We start from the raw sequence: 15,269 nt of genomic DNA on the forward strand, positions 1-15,269 counted from the left end.
GGGTGGGGGGTCTCACAATGACATTAGTGGCTTTATAAACAGGAAGAGACACCCAAGCTAGCACACATACTCTTTTTGACAATGCAATGCCTTCTACTATTTTATGATTCAGTAAGTAGTTTTCCTCCTGATCCACAGTACCTTCTGGCCTTTGGACTTCCCAGCAAGATTATAAGTTTAAGGTCAGGCTAAGCTATGTAGTGAGTTCAAAGCCATCCTAAATAACCTAGTAAGCTCTTATCTCAAAATTTAAATAAAAGTAAAAAAAAGGGGGGGGTTGCTGAAAATGTAATTCAGTGATTGACAGCTTGCCTAGCATGTATGAGACCAGGGGTTTAATCTCAGCAGCATGCACACACACACACACACACACACACACACACACACACATACATGCTCACACTAATAAAACCCAAAACAGAACTAGAGAGATGACTCAAAGGTCAAGAGTGCTTGCAAAGCCGGGCACTGGTGGCACATGCCTTTAATCCCAGCACTCGGGAGGCAGAGGCAAGCAGATCTCTGTGAGTTCGAGGCCAGGCTGGGCTACAGAGCGAGTTCCAGGAAAGGTGCAAAACTACACAGAGAAACCCTATCTGGAAAAAAAAGAAAGAAAGAAAGAAAAGAAAAGAAAAAAGAAGAGTGCTTGCAGTTCTATCAGAGGACCAGAGCTCCATTTTTAGCATGCATGCCTCACAACTCAGAACTAGCTCTAGGGGATCTGATGGCCGTTTCTAGACTCTGAAGTCATCTGCCCTTGTACATCACACATTTACACACATGCACACATTTGTTATGCCCAGATCACGGGGACCCCCAAAAGACCACCATAGAGACCGAATCCCGCATGTAAAAGCAGAGCCTTTATTTCAAGCTCCAGAGCTTGGTCCCTCTGTCTGTCTGACACAGTGGTGAGAGCAGAGAGCCCTGAGCTCAAGTGAGGCAGAGTTTTTATCATAGCAGAGGTTGGGGTGAGGGCATTTCAGGGGTCTAGGACACTAATTGGCTGACAATTGTCTAGGGGTATCTGTAAAACAAAAAATAGGTGTGTGCTAGACTCAAGGACATCTGGTCACCTTATCTAATGGTTGAAATGTTTGGGATGTCAGGTACTTCCTCACCCCTGGGTGGATCCCTAGGTGGTATTAGCGTAAGGCTTATCCTGGATCTGGGTGTTGCTTGCCAGTAAACCTGTCACAGAAGCTGTGTCTAGGCCCCTAAGCCAGTCATGGCTGCTGTGTGGTCAAGCTATTTTGGGGCCCCTCCACACATTCACAATTTAAAAACAAATTAAAACATACCAAAGGCAAACAAAACAAAACACAGTGACTTAAGAGTTTTTTTCATGAAAAATCATTTTTTTTTTTTTGAGACAGGGTTTCTCTGTGTAACCTTGGCTGTCCTGGAAATCTCTCTGTAGACCAGGCTGGCCTCCTTGAACTTACAGAGATCCTCCTGCCCCTGCCTCCCGAGTGCTGGGATTAAAGGCATGCGCTACCACTGCTTAGCGGGAAAAAAAAATTTAATTTCTTTTTCTTTACTTTTTTTTTTTAATTTTATGTGTATGGGTGTTTTGCCTGCATGTTTATCTCTGCACCACTTGCATGCCTGGTGCCCACAGAGACCAGAAGAGGTCGTCCGATCTTCTGGAACTGAAGTTACAGACCGTTGTGAGTTGCAAGGTGGGTACTAGAAATTCAATCCGGGTCAGTGCTCTTAACCACTGAGCCAGCTCTCCAACCTTTATTTAACACCAGCCTTTATTTAACGGAGTTTGAATAGAATTTAAGAATGTTTTATTCAGCCAGGTGGTGGTAGCACACACCTTTGTTCCCAGCACTCTAGGGAGGGATCTAGGAGGCAGATCTAGGTGGATCTCTGTGAGTTCGAGGCCAGGCTGGACTACAGAGTGAGATCCAGGACAGGCACCAAACTACACAGAGAAATCATGTCTTTTTTTTTAAAAAAAAAAAAAAGCTGGGCGGTGGTGGTGCACGCCTTTAATCCCAGCATTCGGGAGGCAGAGCCAGGCGGATCTCTGTGAGTTCGAGGCCAGCCTGGGCTACCAAGTGAGTTCCAGGACAGGCGCAAAGCTACACAGAGAAACCCTGTCTCGAAAAACCAAAAAAAAAAAAGAATGCTTTATTCTTCACCAAATACCCTCGGGGGAAAGTTGAGTCATGTCTCACCTTGTACACAGAAACACCTCATGAGGAGACAGGTAAGTGATTAATCAGTTGATTCCATGGTCAGCTGGTCCCCCAAGCTTTAAGAGGAGACAACGACCCTGGGGTTCTGCTGTTCTTTTGTTCTCCCGCCGCAAGGGGGAGTCAAGGCTCTGCAACTGTGATGCCCAGATGGAGGCCCGCTAGGCAACCATCTCTATGGTCCCGCTCCCTAGGCCCCTCCTCTCCGGCTCTTCGCCGGCCTCTATGGTTCTTCCTGTCATTAGTCGGGAGGGGGCGCTGCGCGCAGGCGCGAGGTGGTCGCCGTGGCGAGGCCGGAAGGAACGCAGTAGCGGCCTCGGTGGCGGCTGTTTCGGGGACGAACCTTTTCAAGCGGCTTCTTCAGGTGACTGGAGACCGAACTACGGGCGCCGAGGCGCGCTCGCGGAGCTGGGATAGTTGCGTGGCGAGTACGTGACGGGCGCGCGCGCGCGCGAGCTCCCGGGGCCTCGGGTCGAGTGAGGAGAGTGGCCTCCCGCCAGGGCGCCACTGGGGTGGGGGCGGGGGCTGAGGGGACGCGCTCGCACGCCCCGGGAGCCTGGGGGAACACGCAGGGGGTGTCGGGAGGGGAGCGACGAGGCGACCGCTGGCCAGACGGCTCTTCTCCCGCTACTTGAGGAAGTTTCTCTGGCCGGCCTGCTTCGCGGGGGGCGACGAGCCGCTGAGAGACCGTTCGCTGGTGGCTCTCGCTTTGGTGGCCGTGCTCCCCACCGCGGCCTGGTAAAGCGGAAGAGGCGGAGGACTTTGAACTCCAGCCGGAGCTAGTTTGGGCCCCTTCGATTCCGAGTTGATGCCTGTCAGCCCAGCCAGCGCTCCGGAGCGAGAGGACACACGGCCCTGGTGCTGCACGGTGAGAGAGAGCGCTCCCATAGCGCGTGGCACGCTGGGCGAGCGGCCAGATCCACGCTCGAGTGGACGAGGCGGCCCCTTGTGATCTCAAACTCCCTGCCTGTCCAAAGGATGCCGTGACCTGGGACCCTCTCCTCCATTGTGTTAAGTGTCTTGGTAGCCGTTTCCCCGCTGGGGTTTGGTTTCTTTCTTTTTTTTTTATTTTCTTTTAAGAGTCTCACTGCATAACCGAGGCTAGCCTGGAACTCATAGGAATTAACATACCTCTGCCTTGGGAGTGATGGGATTAAAGGTGTAGGCCACCAAGTCCATTATTATTATTATTACTACTACTACTACTACTATCTTTTTTTTTCCTCCCTTTGGTTTTTCGAGACAGGGTTTCTCTGTGTAGTTTTGGTGCCTGATCTCACTCTGTAGACCAGGCTGGCCTCGAGCTCACAGAGATCCTGGCTCTGCCTCCCAAGTGCTGGGATTAAAGGCGTGCACCACCATGCCTGGCAGGGAACAGTATTATTATTATTATTATTATTATTATTATTATTATTATTATTATTACTTTATTATTTTTGAGATAGGGTCTTTCTGTAGCCCTTGTTGGCCTGGAACTCAGATATCTGGTTGCCCCTGAGCATGAGTGCCACACATACCTTTGATGGGTTTTTTTGTTTGTTTTGGTTGGTTTGCTTGGGTGAGACTAATGATTTTATTGGGCTTGCTTACTGAGCAAGGGTGAAGAATTATGCATAGGAGCCTGGGAACCCCCAAATATCTGCATCAGGGTAAAGTTTCACCCCCATCGTGGATGGTGACCTTTTGAAAGCTGCATCTTCTTGATATTTTAACATATTCCGAGAAGGGGCTTGTGCCTGTCCTTGCTAGGAGGAAGGGAGGAACAATATTTGTTTAGTTTTAGACAGGGTTTCTGTGTAGCCCTAGCTGTCCAGGAACTTGCTTTGTAGACCAGGCTAGCCTAGAACTCAGAGATCTGCCTGTCTCTGCCTTCCAAGTGCTGAGATTAAAGGCGTGCACCACCATTCCTGGCAGGGAACAGTATTTTTTCCCCCCAGAGCTGAGGGCCGAACCCAGGGCCTTGCGCTTGCTAGGCAAGCGTTCTCCCACTGAGCTAAATCTCCAACCTCAAGGGAACAGTATTTTTATGACCTCATCTCAGTTTAGTTAGTTTATCCAAATTAAGAAATAACCAAGCTTTGCATTCTGTTTGAATCCAAATTAACAGCCTAGGGTGTAGAAAAGGGTGATGAACTTCATGAAATGGCGGAGGATCTTGAGCCTGGATTTTGGACACCCCCTTGAACCTGTTGCATTAGGGACTTGAGATTTTTCATCTAAAAAAGACAAGAGCAGCTAATAAAAAGATCTTGAAGAGAAATCTAATAAAGTTGTAGCTCAGGGAGATTGGAAGTTTATGAAATCTGGTGAGAGAGTGTTTACTAACTACAGTGTGAACTACTGCTTCCTATGTTTACTGTATTCTAGACCTTTCCAGACATAATGAATTCTCATATTTCCATCACTTCGATCTGTACAAAACTTTTTTTTTTTTTTTTTTTTGATTTGTTGAGACAGGGTTTCCCTGGCTGTCCTGGAACTCACTCTATAGACCAGGCTGGCCTGCCTCTGCCTCCTGAGTGCTGGGATTAAAGGCATGTGCCTTTAGTATGTATATGGGCACTTATGCTTAATGATCCGTGGTGATATATTGTGTACCCTAGTAAACTTATCTGGGGATCAGAAGATGGAGCCAACCACTAGATTATACATAAGAGGCCAGACAGTGGTGGCACACACCCTTAATCCTATCACTTGGGAGGCAGAGATCCCTCTAGATCTCTGTGAGTTCAAGGCCACACTGGGAACAGAGTCAGGCAGTGGTGGCACATGCCTTTAATCCCAGCACTTGAGATCTCATGCTTTTGCTTAGAAAGCACACAAGCCCTTAATCCCAAAAGTAACATGGCTGGGTGGAGAGTGGTATATAAGGTGTGAGGAGACAGGAACTAAGCAGCAGTTCAACTGAGACCCTCAAGGATGAGGACTCAGAGGCTTTCAGTCTTAGGATTCCTAGCAACAGAATCGGCTGAGGAGTTGGCAAGGTGAGGTTAGTTGTGGCTTGTTCTGTTTCTCTGATCTTTCAGCTTTCACCCAATATCTGGCTCTGGGTTTTGTTTTTTGCTTTTTATTAATAAGACTTTTTAAGATTTGTGTTACAATGGTCAGAAGACAACTTTTGGAAATCAGTTCTCTTCTACCATATAGGTTCCAGGCATTCAACTCAGGCTGTCAGATTTAGCAAGTAACCTTAACCTGTTGTGCTAACTCACCAGCCTTATCTGTACAAAACTTGATGCTAAGTGCTGCATATGTAACTAAACATTTTTCATGTCACTCTTCTTAGTCCTGTCAATGAGGTAGTTTCTCCAGTAACTCTGTGTGTGTGTGTGTGTGTGTGTGTGTGTGTGTGTGTGTGTGTGTGTGAAGGGAGTTACTGAAAAATAGTGATACAAAGGGAATAAGGTTCAGAGCTGAATCTGGAACTCATTTGATTGTACAGTTCTTGCCTCTAGTTATCCTGCTGTACCTTGTTAATGCTATTCAAAAATGTGCTTTTAGACCAGCTTCTTGGTGCCTGCCAATTGTCCTTGTCCCCAGGCTTTGGATGTATTGAATAAGATGGTCTTGTGCATTTGGAACTTAAGTTCCAGCAGAAGAGGTTAATAACATTAAGTATAGTTTCCTAAATTGTTGAAGTTACTCTGTAGTAGTTAAGAAATTGAGGGATATTTTTTGAATGAACATGGGGCAGGGACACTTAAAGCATAGTCAGAAAAGGTTTTTCTTTGAGGAAGTAGAGAATTGAGGGATAAACAGAGGTAATTTGGCCAAAGAGGCAATATCACAAAGAACCTGAGAAAGAAAGTTTGGTAAGATCAAGGAACCAAGTCATTGTTGCTAGAGAATGGGGAAAAAACCCTGATCAGGTGACACTAATTGGGTCAGCAGATGCTTGATGAAACATGTTTTATATACTGTGGTAAGAAGTTGAGTTCTGAGCCGGGCAGTGGTGGCACACGCCTTTAATCCCAGCACTCGGGAGGCAGAGGCAGGCGGATCTCTGTGAGTTCGAGGCCAGCCTGGTCTACAGAGTGAGTTCCAGGAAAGGCGCAAAGCTACACAGAGAAACCTTGTCTCAAAAAACCAAAAAAAAAAAAAAAAAGAAGAAGAAGTTGGGTTCTGTCATGGTGACACTTGCCAGCCAGGTGTGATGGTACATGCCTTTAATCCCAACAGAAGCCAGTGCAGTCTACATAGTGATTTCCAGGTCAGCCAGAGCTACTTAGTGAGTGAGACTCAGTCTGGAAAAGAAAACAAACAAAAACAAACCCTCAGTGTAGAGCCTAGAAGTCAGTACTTGAGCAAAAAGCCAGAAGCAACGTGTTATAAGCTCCTAGACAGTTGATTTGTAAGATCTTTGAGGACTAGGGCTGTAGCTCAGGAGTATGGTACTTAGCACCTGCCAGGCCCTGGGTTCAGTTCCTATCACTGTGCCCCATCACCAAAAGCAAATTGAAAATGTGAGTGACGGTTTGTTTACTTATACCTGCCCTCATTTCAGAATCAGTTTTCTAACAATTAAGAAAAATCTTAACATTTTATGTTAATTTTTTCTAAAACTTTTTTTTGGTAATGTAGGCTGGCCTCAAACTCACTATGTAACTCAGGATGATCTTGAACTGTCCATTCTGCCTTTTCTGAGTGCTGGAATCAAAGGTCTACACCACCATTCCAGGATTATGTGGTACTCATGAACTCTGCTTCCTGGATGTCAGGCAGCACTGTGAGCCACAACCCCAGCCCTTAGGATTAAAATCTTTAGCTAACTTTCTTGGGCTGGAAAGAATTTCTCAGCTATTAAAGAGCTGCTCTTACAGAGGATCTGAATTTGGTTCCCAGCACCCATGTGGGGGCTCATAAACACCTGTAACTCAAGTTTCAGTGCCTCCTTTTGGCCTCTGTTAGGCACTGGGCACACACATAGTGCACGTACATACATTTGTGTGCATAAAATTAAAATAAAAAATAAAACTTAAAAAATGTTTCTAACCGACCAGAGGATTGTGAATTTAATTTTTGGTGGGAGTCCTAGAATAGAAAAAAAAAAAGACTACTGATAATAGGACTTATAGATTCCTTATTATCTGCACACTTAATATTTGTAAACATGGATGTTATATCTTAATTATTTCATTTTCTGTATATTAAAATTAACACACTAAATTTTCTTATTCTGAACTCATCTTGTTTGTTAATAGCTTCGCCATTCTTCAGCCACCTGATCTCACCATCTAGGTCAACTTAGACTCCTTTCTTTCTCTTATCCTTATAGCCAATTATATTCAAAATCCCACCAAATCTAATTCTGTACTCAGTATCTTGTGTTCCCTCCCCTTATATACCATTATCACTAATTTAGGCTTGATGGGCTCTTGTTTGCTGGATTTCCTGGCATAAAATGCCCCTGCTTTGCCCATTGCAACCAAGCTGATTTTCCTCATGAAGCTCTCACTGTTCGGTTTCCCACTGGCTGGAAAACATAAGTTGAACTCCAGTTCAGCCTTCCATCAACACCACAAACTACTTCAAATCATACTGGCTTAATGTAACCATTTAATCTGTTGACAGGAGTGTGTGTGTGTGTATGTGTGTGTGTATTTTGAGTCTGGGTTTTGATATGTAGACCAGGCTGAAGTTAGTGTGATCCTCCTTCCTTTACATCTGGAGTGCTAGAATTCTAGAGACGCACCACCATACCCAGCTTTTTTTACAGTTATATGAATGTGGTGATAGAAGAGGACTCACCTGGTGCATGTTGACAGCCAAGATGACTATGGTGGGAAGAGCCACATCTAAGATTGTTTTTTCACTCAAAAGCCTTGTCAAGATCAGAGACTGCTAGAAGGCTTGGGTTTACTGTCTCTGTAGTACCATGTGACTCCAGCTGACCATGCAGACTTCTTATAGGCTCCCAGAGCTATTGATCAAAGTGTCTAGCTCTTAAAGGCTAAGCTTGATTCTGACACAGCACTTGGTGTTGTTTAAAGTGGCTGACTTTGCTAAACTGTCCCTGTCTACTTGTCCTCCCCTGATTAGGATAATTTCTGTGTGTATGTGTGCATATAGAGACCAGAAATCAACTTCCTCAGGAGCTGTTCACATTATTCTCTCACTGGCCAGGAACATGTCAAATAGCCTACACTGTCGGCCAGTGAGCTACACAAATCTACCACCCCAGCACTGGAATTTCAAGTTTGGGCCACCATATTTGGCAACTTGATACTTGGAGATCACAACTGGGTTCTCAGTGCTTACATGGCAAACTGTACTAACTGCCTGTCTCCCCAGTCTCAAATGATTTATTTATTGCATGAATATCACATATGTACTTAATTTGTATGCATGCTCTCTCTCACTGCTTCAAGTTTCTTTTAAAAAACTGCATGTGTGGAGGGTTGGGGGGTGTTTTACCAGCATGTATGTGTATGTACTGTTTGCATTCAGTGCCTACAGAAGTCAGGAAGAGGACATTGGATCCCAGGGAACTACAGTTATAGGTGGTTCTTAGCCACCACATAAGAGCTGGGAATTGAACCTCTCTGGTCCTCTGGAAGAGCAGTCAGTACCCTTAAGCACTGAGCCATCTCTCCAGCCCACATTGCTCTTAAGTTCTTTAAAGCAGTATCCATGTGGAATTTTCTTTGTATATCTTCCTCATGCATCATAAAATCTTTATGCCATGCAGCAAACCCACACTAAATATTTGCTGAGTTCTTCAATACTTTTGGTTTTTCAAGACAGGGTTTCTCTGTGTAGCCCTGGCTGGCTCTGTAGACCACCTGGGTTGGGAAATAGACTCTCCCTCAAGAACTGTCTATCCATCCAAGGTCCTGCCTACCTAGTATCCTATCTGAATTATAACTGGCCCTCCTAAAACCATTAGTGTCTTTTAATCATTTTCAAGAGTATTTGGGTTTTAATCACTTAAGACTATATCCTTAGGTATTGCTTAATCTTTCCCATTTAAAAATGCATATACCTTAAGATTTTATTGAGTTTCCCCTTCCATATTCTCTTTCTCTCTTCTTTTTTTCTTTTTTGTTTTTTTGGTTATGTTTTTGTTTTTTGAGAGGGTTTCTCTCTGTAACAGCCCTAGCTGTCCTGGAACTCACTCTGTAGACCAGGCAGGCCTTGAACTAATTTATTTGTTGTTGAACTTGAACCCCTAGACCTATGATTTCCCAGAGTCTTGATAAATATTTTTATCCTTAAATTACCATTTCCCCATATAGAGCTGTTTAGACTTTATTTCCCACATGTCTTGTTCTTGTTAAGTACTGTATAATGAAAAGTTCAAGAATGCAGCTTGACAAGACTTGGATTCTGTTGGTTTAGCGAGGTTAACATTGTTTCCTTAGAAAGGACTGAATCTTGTCTCTAGAGTGGTTTCTCTAGTAACCAGTGGTATTTAAATGTCTAGAGTTAGCAGTCCATTGAAGGCTGAAAATGATGATTATCTCTTTATTGAGATTTTATTTGTTTTAGTTAGAATACTTTTATAAAGAAGCCACTTCTTATTTGGTCACCCAATGGTATAGTTTATACAGAATAAGTAAGGGAATGTCAAATTACTTGCCCTTATTTACCAATTTATTGATTAATTTTGTATGTTTATTTCTTTGTGGGTTTGTTTGTTTTCCTAGACAAGGTCTCACTGTGTAGTTCTGGCCATCCTGGAATTCAGTATGAAGACCAGGCTGGCCTCAAACTCACAGAGATCCTCCTGCCTCTGCCTCACAAGTGCTGGGGTTAAAGACCACGGTGTTCTGATGTTTCGTTGTTGTTTGTTGGTTGGTTTTGTTTTTCATTTGTTTGTTTGTTTTTTTGTTTGTTTTTTCTGAGTGTAGCCCTGGTTGCCCTGGAACCAGCTCTGTAGACCAGGCTGGTCTCAACTCAGAGGTCCACCTGCCTCTGTGCTGGGATTATTGTTGTGTGCCACCACCACCCAACTTAAAGACAGGGTCTAATGAGCCCAGGCTGGGCTCAAACTCACTCTGTAGTTAAGGAGAACCTTGAATCTACTGTCTTGGCCTCCCAGATGCTGGGATCACCACATTCAGCTTTTATTTGCTAGATAATATATTTACTGCTTGTCATCATTTTAACATGACCTTTAAATTATAGAAGCTAAGGAGATAGCTCAGTTGGTTAGAGTGCTGGCTGTAAAAGCATGAGTACTTAAGTTTGATCCCCAACACCTCTGTAAAAAGCTGTCGTGGCAATCACTTGTAATGCCAGTGGGGAATTGGAGACAGGTGGCTCACTGGGACTTGTTGACTAGCTAACCTAGCTGTATTGGTGAGCCCCAGTTTTTCAGTGAGAGAACCTGTCACAAAACCCAAAGATGGAAAGTCTTGAGGAATGACACCCAGTTCACATCTGATCTCCACCCACATGTGAGCACACATCACACAAAATTATGAACTGTCATTTATACACACTGAAGTGTTTTATGCCAAATCAATACTTAACTTTATTGAAGGTCAAGATTTTCTGTTTTAGGTCAATGGAAACTTCTCCAGACTTGTTTTCTAGTTCTGACAGCACCCAGTCTTGACACATAGTCTTTAACGTCTGAGTGGCAGGATGCTCCAGACTCATTTTGTATATTTCCTGCCTACAACCTGGAGTTCATAATTGTCCAAAATTACTTTTGGTGAGAAAATTTCAAAAATTAGAGGAAGCCCTGTTTTGTGGTTTTTCTCCATTGCCTTCAAAAAATTACTTTCTGTATTTAGTCTTAACAGTGGCTTTATATAAAAAGTTTAAAAGTTGGTCTATACATGCTGAGTTATGGCCAGAATGAAAGACTATAAGATTAGTAATAGTTCTGGTCTTGGTTGATTGTGAGCGTTATAGACATTAATATAGGGAGCATGGTTAGAAAATGCCTGGAGAGATGGTTCAGTGGTTAAGAGCACTGCTTGTTCTTCCACAGGTCCTGAGTTCAATTCCCAGCAACCACATGGTGGCTCACAACCATCTGTAATGAGATCTAGTGCCCTTCTGGCCTGCAAGGATATGTGCAGACAGAACACTGTATACATAATAAATAAATCTTAAAAAAAAAAAAAAGAAAAGAAAATGCCTCATGTACATAACACCCTCACTTTATTTTGTCGTTATGTTGTTGCCTTCTCAAACAAAATAAAGGATCATAATTCAGCTAACTGGTAAATACCACTCCCTTAGTATATCACCCTTATAATTGTATAAGATTTTAATTTCAACTTTAGAAAAAGGTTTTGTTGTTCCCAAAACTCTGGGAACCCCCAAAAGACCACCACAGAGACCGAATCCCGTATGTAAAAGCAAAAAACCTTTATTTCAAGCTCTGAGCTTGATCTCTGTCTAACAGTGGTGGAGAGCAGAGAGCCCCAAGCCCAAGTGGGGTCGGGTTTTTGTCATAGCAGACGTTTGGGTGAGGGGATTTCCTGAAGGACCTGGATTAGTTGACATTTGTCTAGGGAAATAGGTTTGTAATATCTGTAAAAGGGAAATAGGTGTATGCTAGGCTCAGGGACATCTTATTTAATCTTCCCTAATGGTTGGAATGTTTGGGATGTCAGGTTCTTCCCCTTAGATGCTGTCCCATCCCTAGGTGGTGTCAACTTATGGCTTTTCCTGGATCCAGGTGTTGCCTGCCAGTAAGCTTGTCATGGCAGCTGTGTGGTCAAGCTGTTTTGGGCCCCCCACAGTTTTAAGTTGGAGTGTTCATCTAAAGTTTAGACTTGATTTCGTCATTCATTTACTGTGCTATAGATTCATTCTTTAACTCTTCATGTGTTACACTGTCTGGCATTTGGGATAAAAAATTGACTTTATTACAGTTCTGGAGGCTAGAAGTCTTGGGAAAAGGATTGCCAGTCTGGTTGGCTCTCATGAAGGCTTTCCTTTAGGATACAGACAGCTTCTGTCTCCCCAGTGTCAGTGGAGTGAAAACCTAAGCTCTCTGGTTCCGCTGCTTCAGAGGATGCCAAACCATAATTGGACTTTACCCCTTGGCCTTCTGTTATATTATGTAGCTAGAGTTTTCCTGCCTGGCCCACAGTCAGGACAAATCTCTCTCACCCACCAGTCCCACAGCCGCTCAGACCCGACCAAGTAAACACAGAGACTTATGTTGGTTACAAACTGTATGGCCGTGGCAGGCTTCTTGCTAACTGTTCTTACAGCTTAAATTAATCCATTTCTATAAATCTATACCTTGCCACGTGGCTCGTGGCTTACTGGCATCTTCACATGCTGTTTCTCATCATGGCAGCTGGCCGTGTCTCTCTGACTCAGCCTTCCACTTCCCAGCTTTATTCTCTCTCTGACTCAGCCTTCCACTTCCCAGCTTTATTCTCCTCCTTGTCCCGCCTATACTTCCTGCCTGGCCACTGGCCAATCAGTGATTTATTTATTGACCAATCAGCAACACACTTGACATACAGACCATCCCACAGCAATATTACCTCCCAAAGGCCCTGCCTGCAGCTCCTCTCCTAGTGAAGGATTGGAGTCAGTGCAGGAGACAGTTATTCTAGATTCCTGTTTCTCTTAATGAAGGTTTTTTTTGGGGGGGGTGGGGTTAAGTAGCTCTTTGAGTATCTTTGGATGGTAAACTCTCTGCATGTCTAAAAATAATTTAATTTAGTCCTTACTCAGAACTGTTTTAACTGATCAATTCTAGTTTCATATGAAATTTTTATAACCCTTTGAAAGTTTTTCATTATCTGCAAAATTAGCCCTTCTAAAGAGCCAATTGTTTTATCTCTACAGTTTTTTGGGGTTTTTTTTTGTTTTTTGTTTTGTTTTGTTTTGTTTTTTGGTTTTTCGAGACAGGGTTTCTCTGTGTAGCTTTGCGCCTGTCCTGGAACTCGCTTTGGAGACCAGGCTGGCCTCGAACTCACAGAGATCCGCCTGGCTCTGCCTCCCGAGTGCTGGGATTAAAGGTGTGCGCCACCACCGCCCAGCTCTCTACAGTTTTTAATAGTTTTAATACTGGTCATTAGAACACATTTAGGTATGCTTTTATTTTTACTCATGCTAAATAGTTGTACTTTCAGTCATTAAGAAGTATCTGAGTTTAAGGCAAGCCTGGTCTATAAAGTAAGTTCCATGACAGCCAGGGCTACACAGAAAACCTGTCTCGAAAACGAAAAATAAAGAAAATGAATAAAATAATCTTACCCAGGTATATGGTAGCACATGACTTCAGTCCTAGTTCTTGGGAGGCAGAGTCAGTCAGTTCTCTGTGAGTTTGAGGCCGCCTGGTCTACATAGTGAAATCCAAGCCATCACCCAGAGCTACACAGTAAGACCATGTCTCAGAATAACAAACAAGTTGGCATCCTTAGTAGGGATAGGACTGGGAGTTAAATGCAAATGGCCTTGCTGTCAAGGATGGAACTGGTCCAGAAACATTACAGCTCTACTGATACTTGTTACATTGTTCCTGGCAACCCCCAATAAGCACAAAGACAGTTTCCCGGTTCACTCAAATAAAGAAAAGCCTGAGAGAATTCAGCAGATTATTAAAAAGAGCCGTTGAAGATGCTGACTGAATCATGAATAAATATTAAAAGAAATAAAAAGCAAAACTCCGAGAATCTGCAGCCCTCAACCAGGCAGTCCTACAGACATTTGAAGTTCAGAAGCCTGTCTTTGGGAACTAAGCAATTCTAGAATGTCCTTCGGGCCTTGTTAGCTACAAGCAAAATGTCATAGAAGATGATATTAGCTCAGGTGGCCATATTACTAGCATCTTTTATATTGGTTCTTCCATCCAGAAATGGTAGGATTTGAGGGGAATACAGTGTTTTGTCTATCTCTCCCTTTTTCCTTCCCTCCCAATCACACTCTATCTGTTCTTTTACTGTGAAGGCAGTTCATTTATACTGGACATCCTTATACCATTCTGAGCCACAAAGCCAATGTCACCTCAGATGACTTCTTATCCAGAGGAAATCGGCAGAATCAGGCAGCTATGCATCTGAATCCCAGAGCATACACAGCTTCTCTTAGGTGCTGCCTGCTACTCAGTTTCCTCCTAGGGAAGGACTGAATGAAAAGAAAATGAAGTACTAACACGGGCATTGTACATAGAACCTTGCGAGGAAGCTACAACGCTGTTCCCACTCCCACTTCTAGCTTTACTCTTCCATACTCTGCATCTTCTCTTAACAACTCGTCTGTGAGTTTGTCCTGTCCCAGCTCAGAGCTTTACCAGCCGTATTTGTACCGAGGCATGCCCTGCAATCTGCCAAATTGCTATTCCTCCTGACCCTTTCACTCCTTGCCCAGAGAATGAAGTCCTGGTCCTTGAGATTGTAAAATATATAATATGCTGGATGGAATACTCCCTAAGTATACTCAGCCAGCAGGATGAGCTGCTGCCTGCTTGTGTCCTTTGGTTATGTGAGTTAAAGTGACATCTGCCTCTGCAAAACTGATTAACAAATAAGTAAACTATCAATTTGTGACAGTTCAGGAAAAAAAAATCTTACCTTTTAAAATATCCCTTTACATCAGTGACTCTCAAATTTCCTAATGCTGTGACCCTTTAATGTAGTTCCTCATGTTGTGGTGACCCGAAATCATAAAATTATTTTTGTTACTACTTCACTTGTAATTTTGCTACTGTTATGAATCATAATGTAAATATCTGTTTCCTGCTAGTCTTAGGTGACCCCTGTAAAAGAGTTGTTTGACTCCCAAAGGGGTTTTTGACCCACATGTTAAAAATCTGCTGCTTTGCATAATTTCTTCTTTTCTCTTTCTGAATTCTCTGGCACTTTTGTGATAGAATGTTTGTCTTCTATGAAAACCTCTCCTTAACATTTTTTAGTATAATCTGTATTCAAATGACATAAACAGATAACTGAGGGTATAGTTTGACCCATTCCCAGTTTGATCCATCTCAATAGATGCATGTAATAGACACCTCATTGAGCTCTAGAACACTTCTGTCACCCCCAAAAAGTTGCTTCATACTCCTTGAGGTCACCTTTCCTTCTACAAAGCAGCTCTTGATTTTCTTTCATTATAAATTAGTTTCTCCATCTGGACAGACCT

General features: G+C 43.4%; 1 protein-coding gene across 4 annotated transcripts in view; it reads left to right on the forward strand.

Moving 5' to 3' along the window:
• The first annotated feature begins 2,438 nt into the window (after nt 1-2,438).
• Nucleotides 2,439-15,269, forward strand: part of Rnf216 (ring finger protein 216) — a 141,838-nt gene continuing 129,007 nt past the window's right edge. Inside the window, exon 1 of one of the 4 annotated variants that reach the window (XM_052754156.1) lies at nt 2,439-2,635. The gene's annotated coding sequence lies outside the window, so the exon portion shown is untranslated. Of the gene's footprint in view, nt 2,636-2,783; nt 3,076-15,269 lie in introns of those variants that run through there. The other 3 variants (XM_052754158.1, XM_052754159.1, XM_052754157.1) reach the window with 3 other exon arrangements.

Source organism: Peromyscus californicus, unplaced genomic scaffold, assembly GCF_007827085.1.
Source record: "Peromyscus californicus insignis strain IS unplaced genomic scaffold, ASM782708v3 Scaffold_2__1_contigs__length_46816999, whole genome shotgun sequence".
NCBI classification, from domain to species: Eukaryota; Metazoa; Chordata; class Mammalia; order Rodentia; family Cricetidae; genus Peromyscus; species Peromyscus californicus.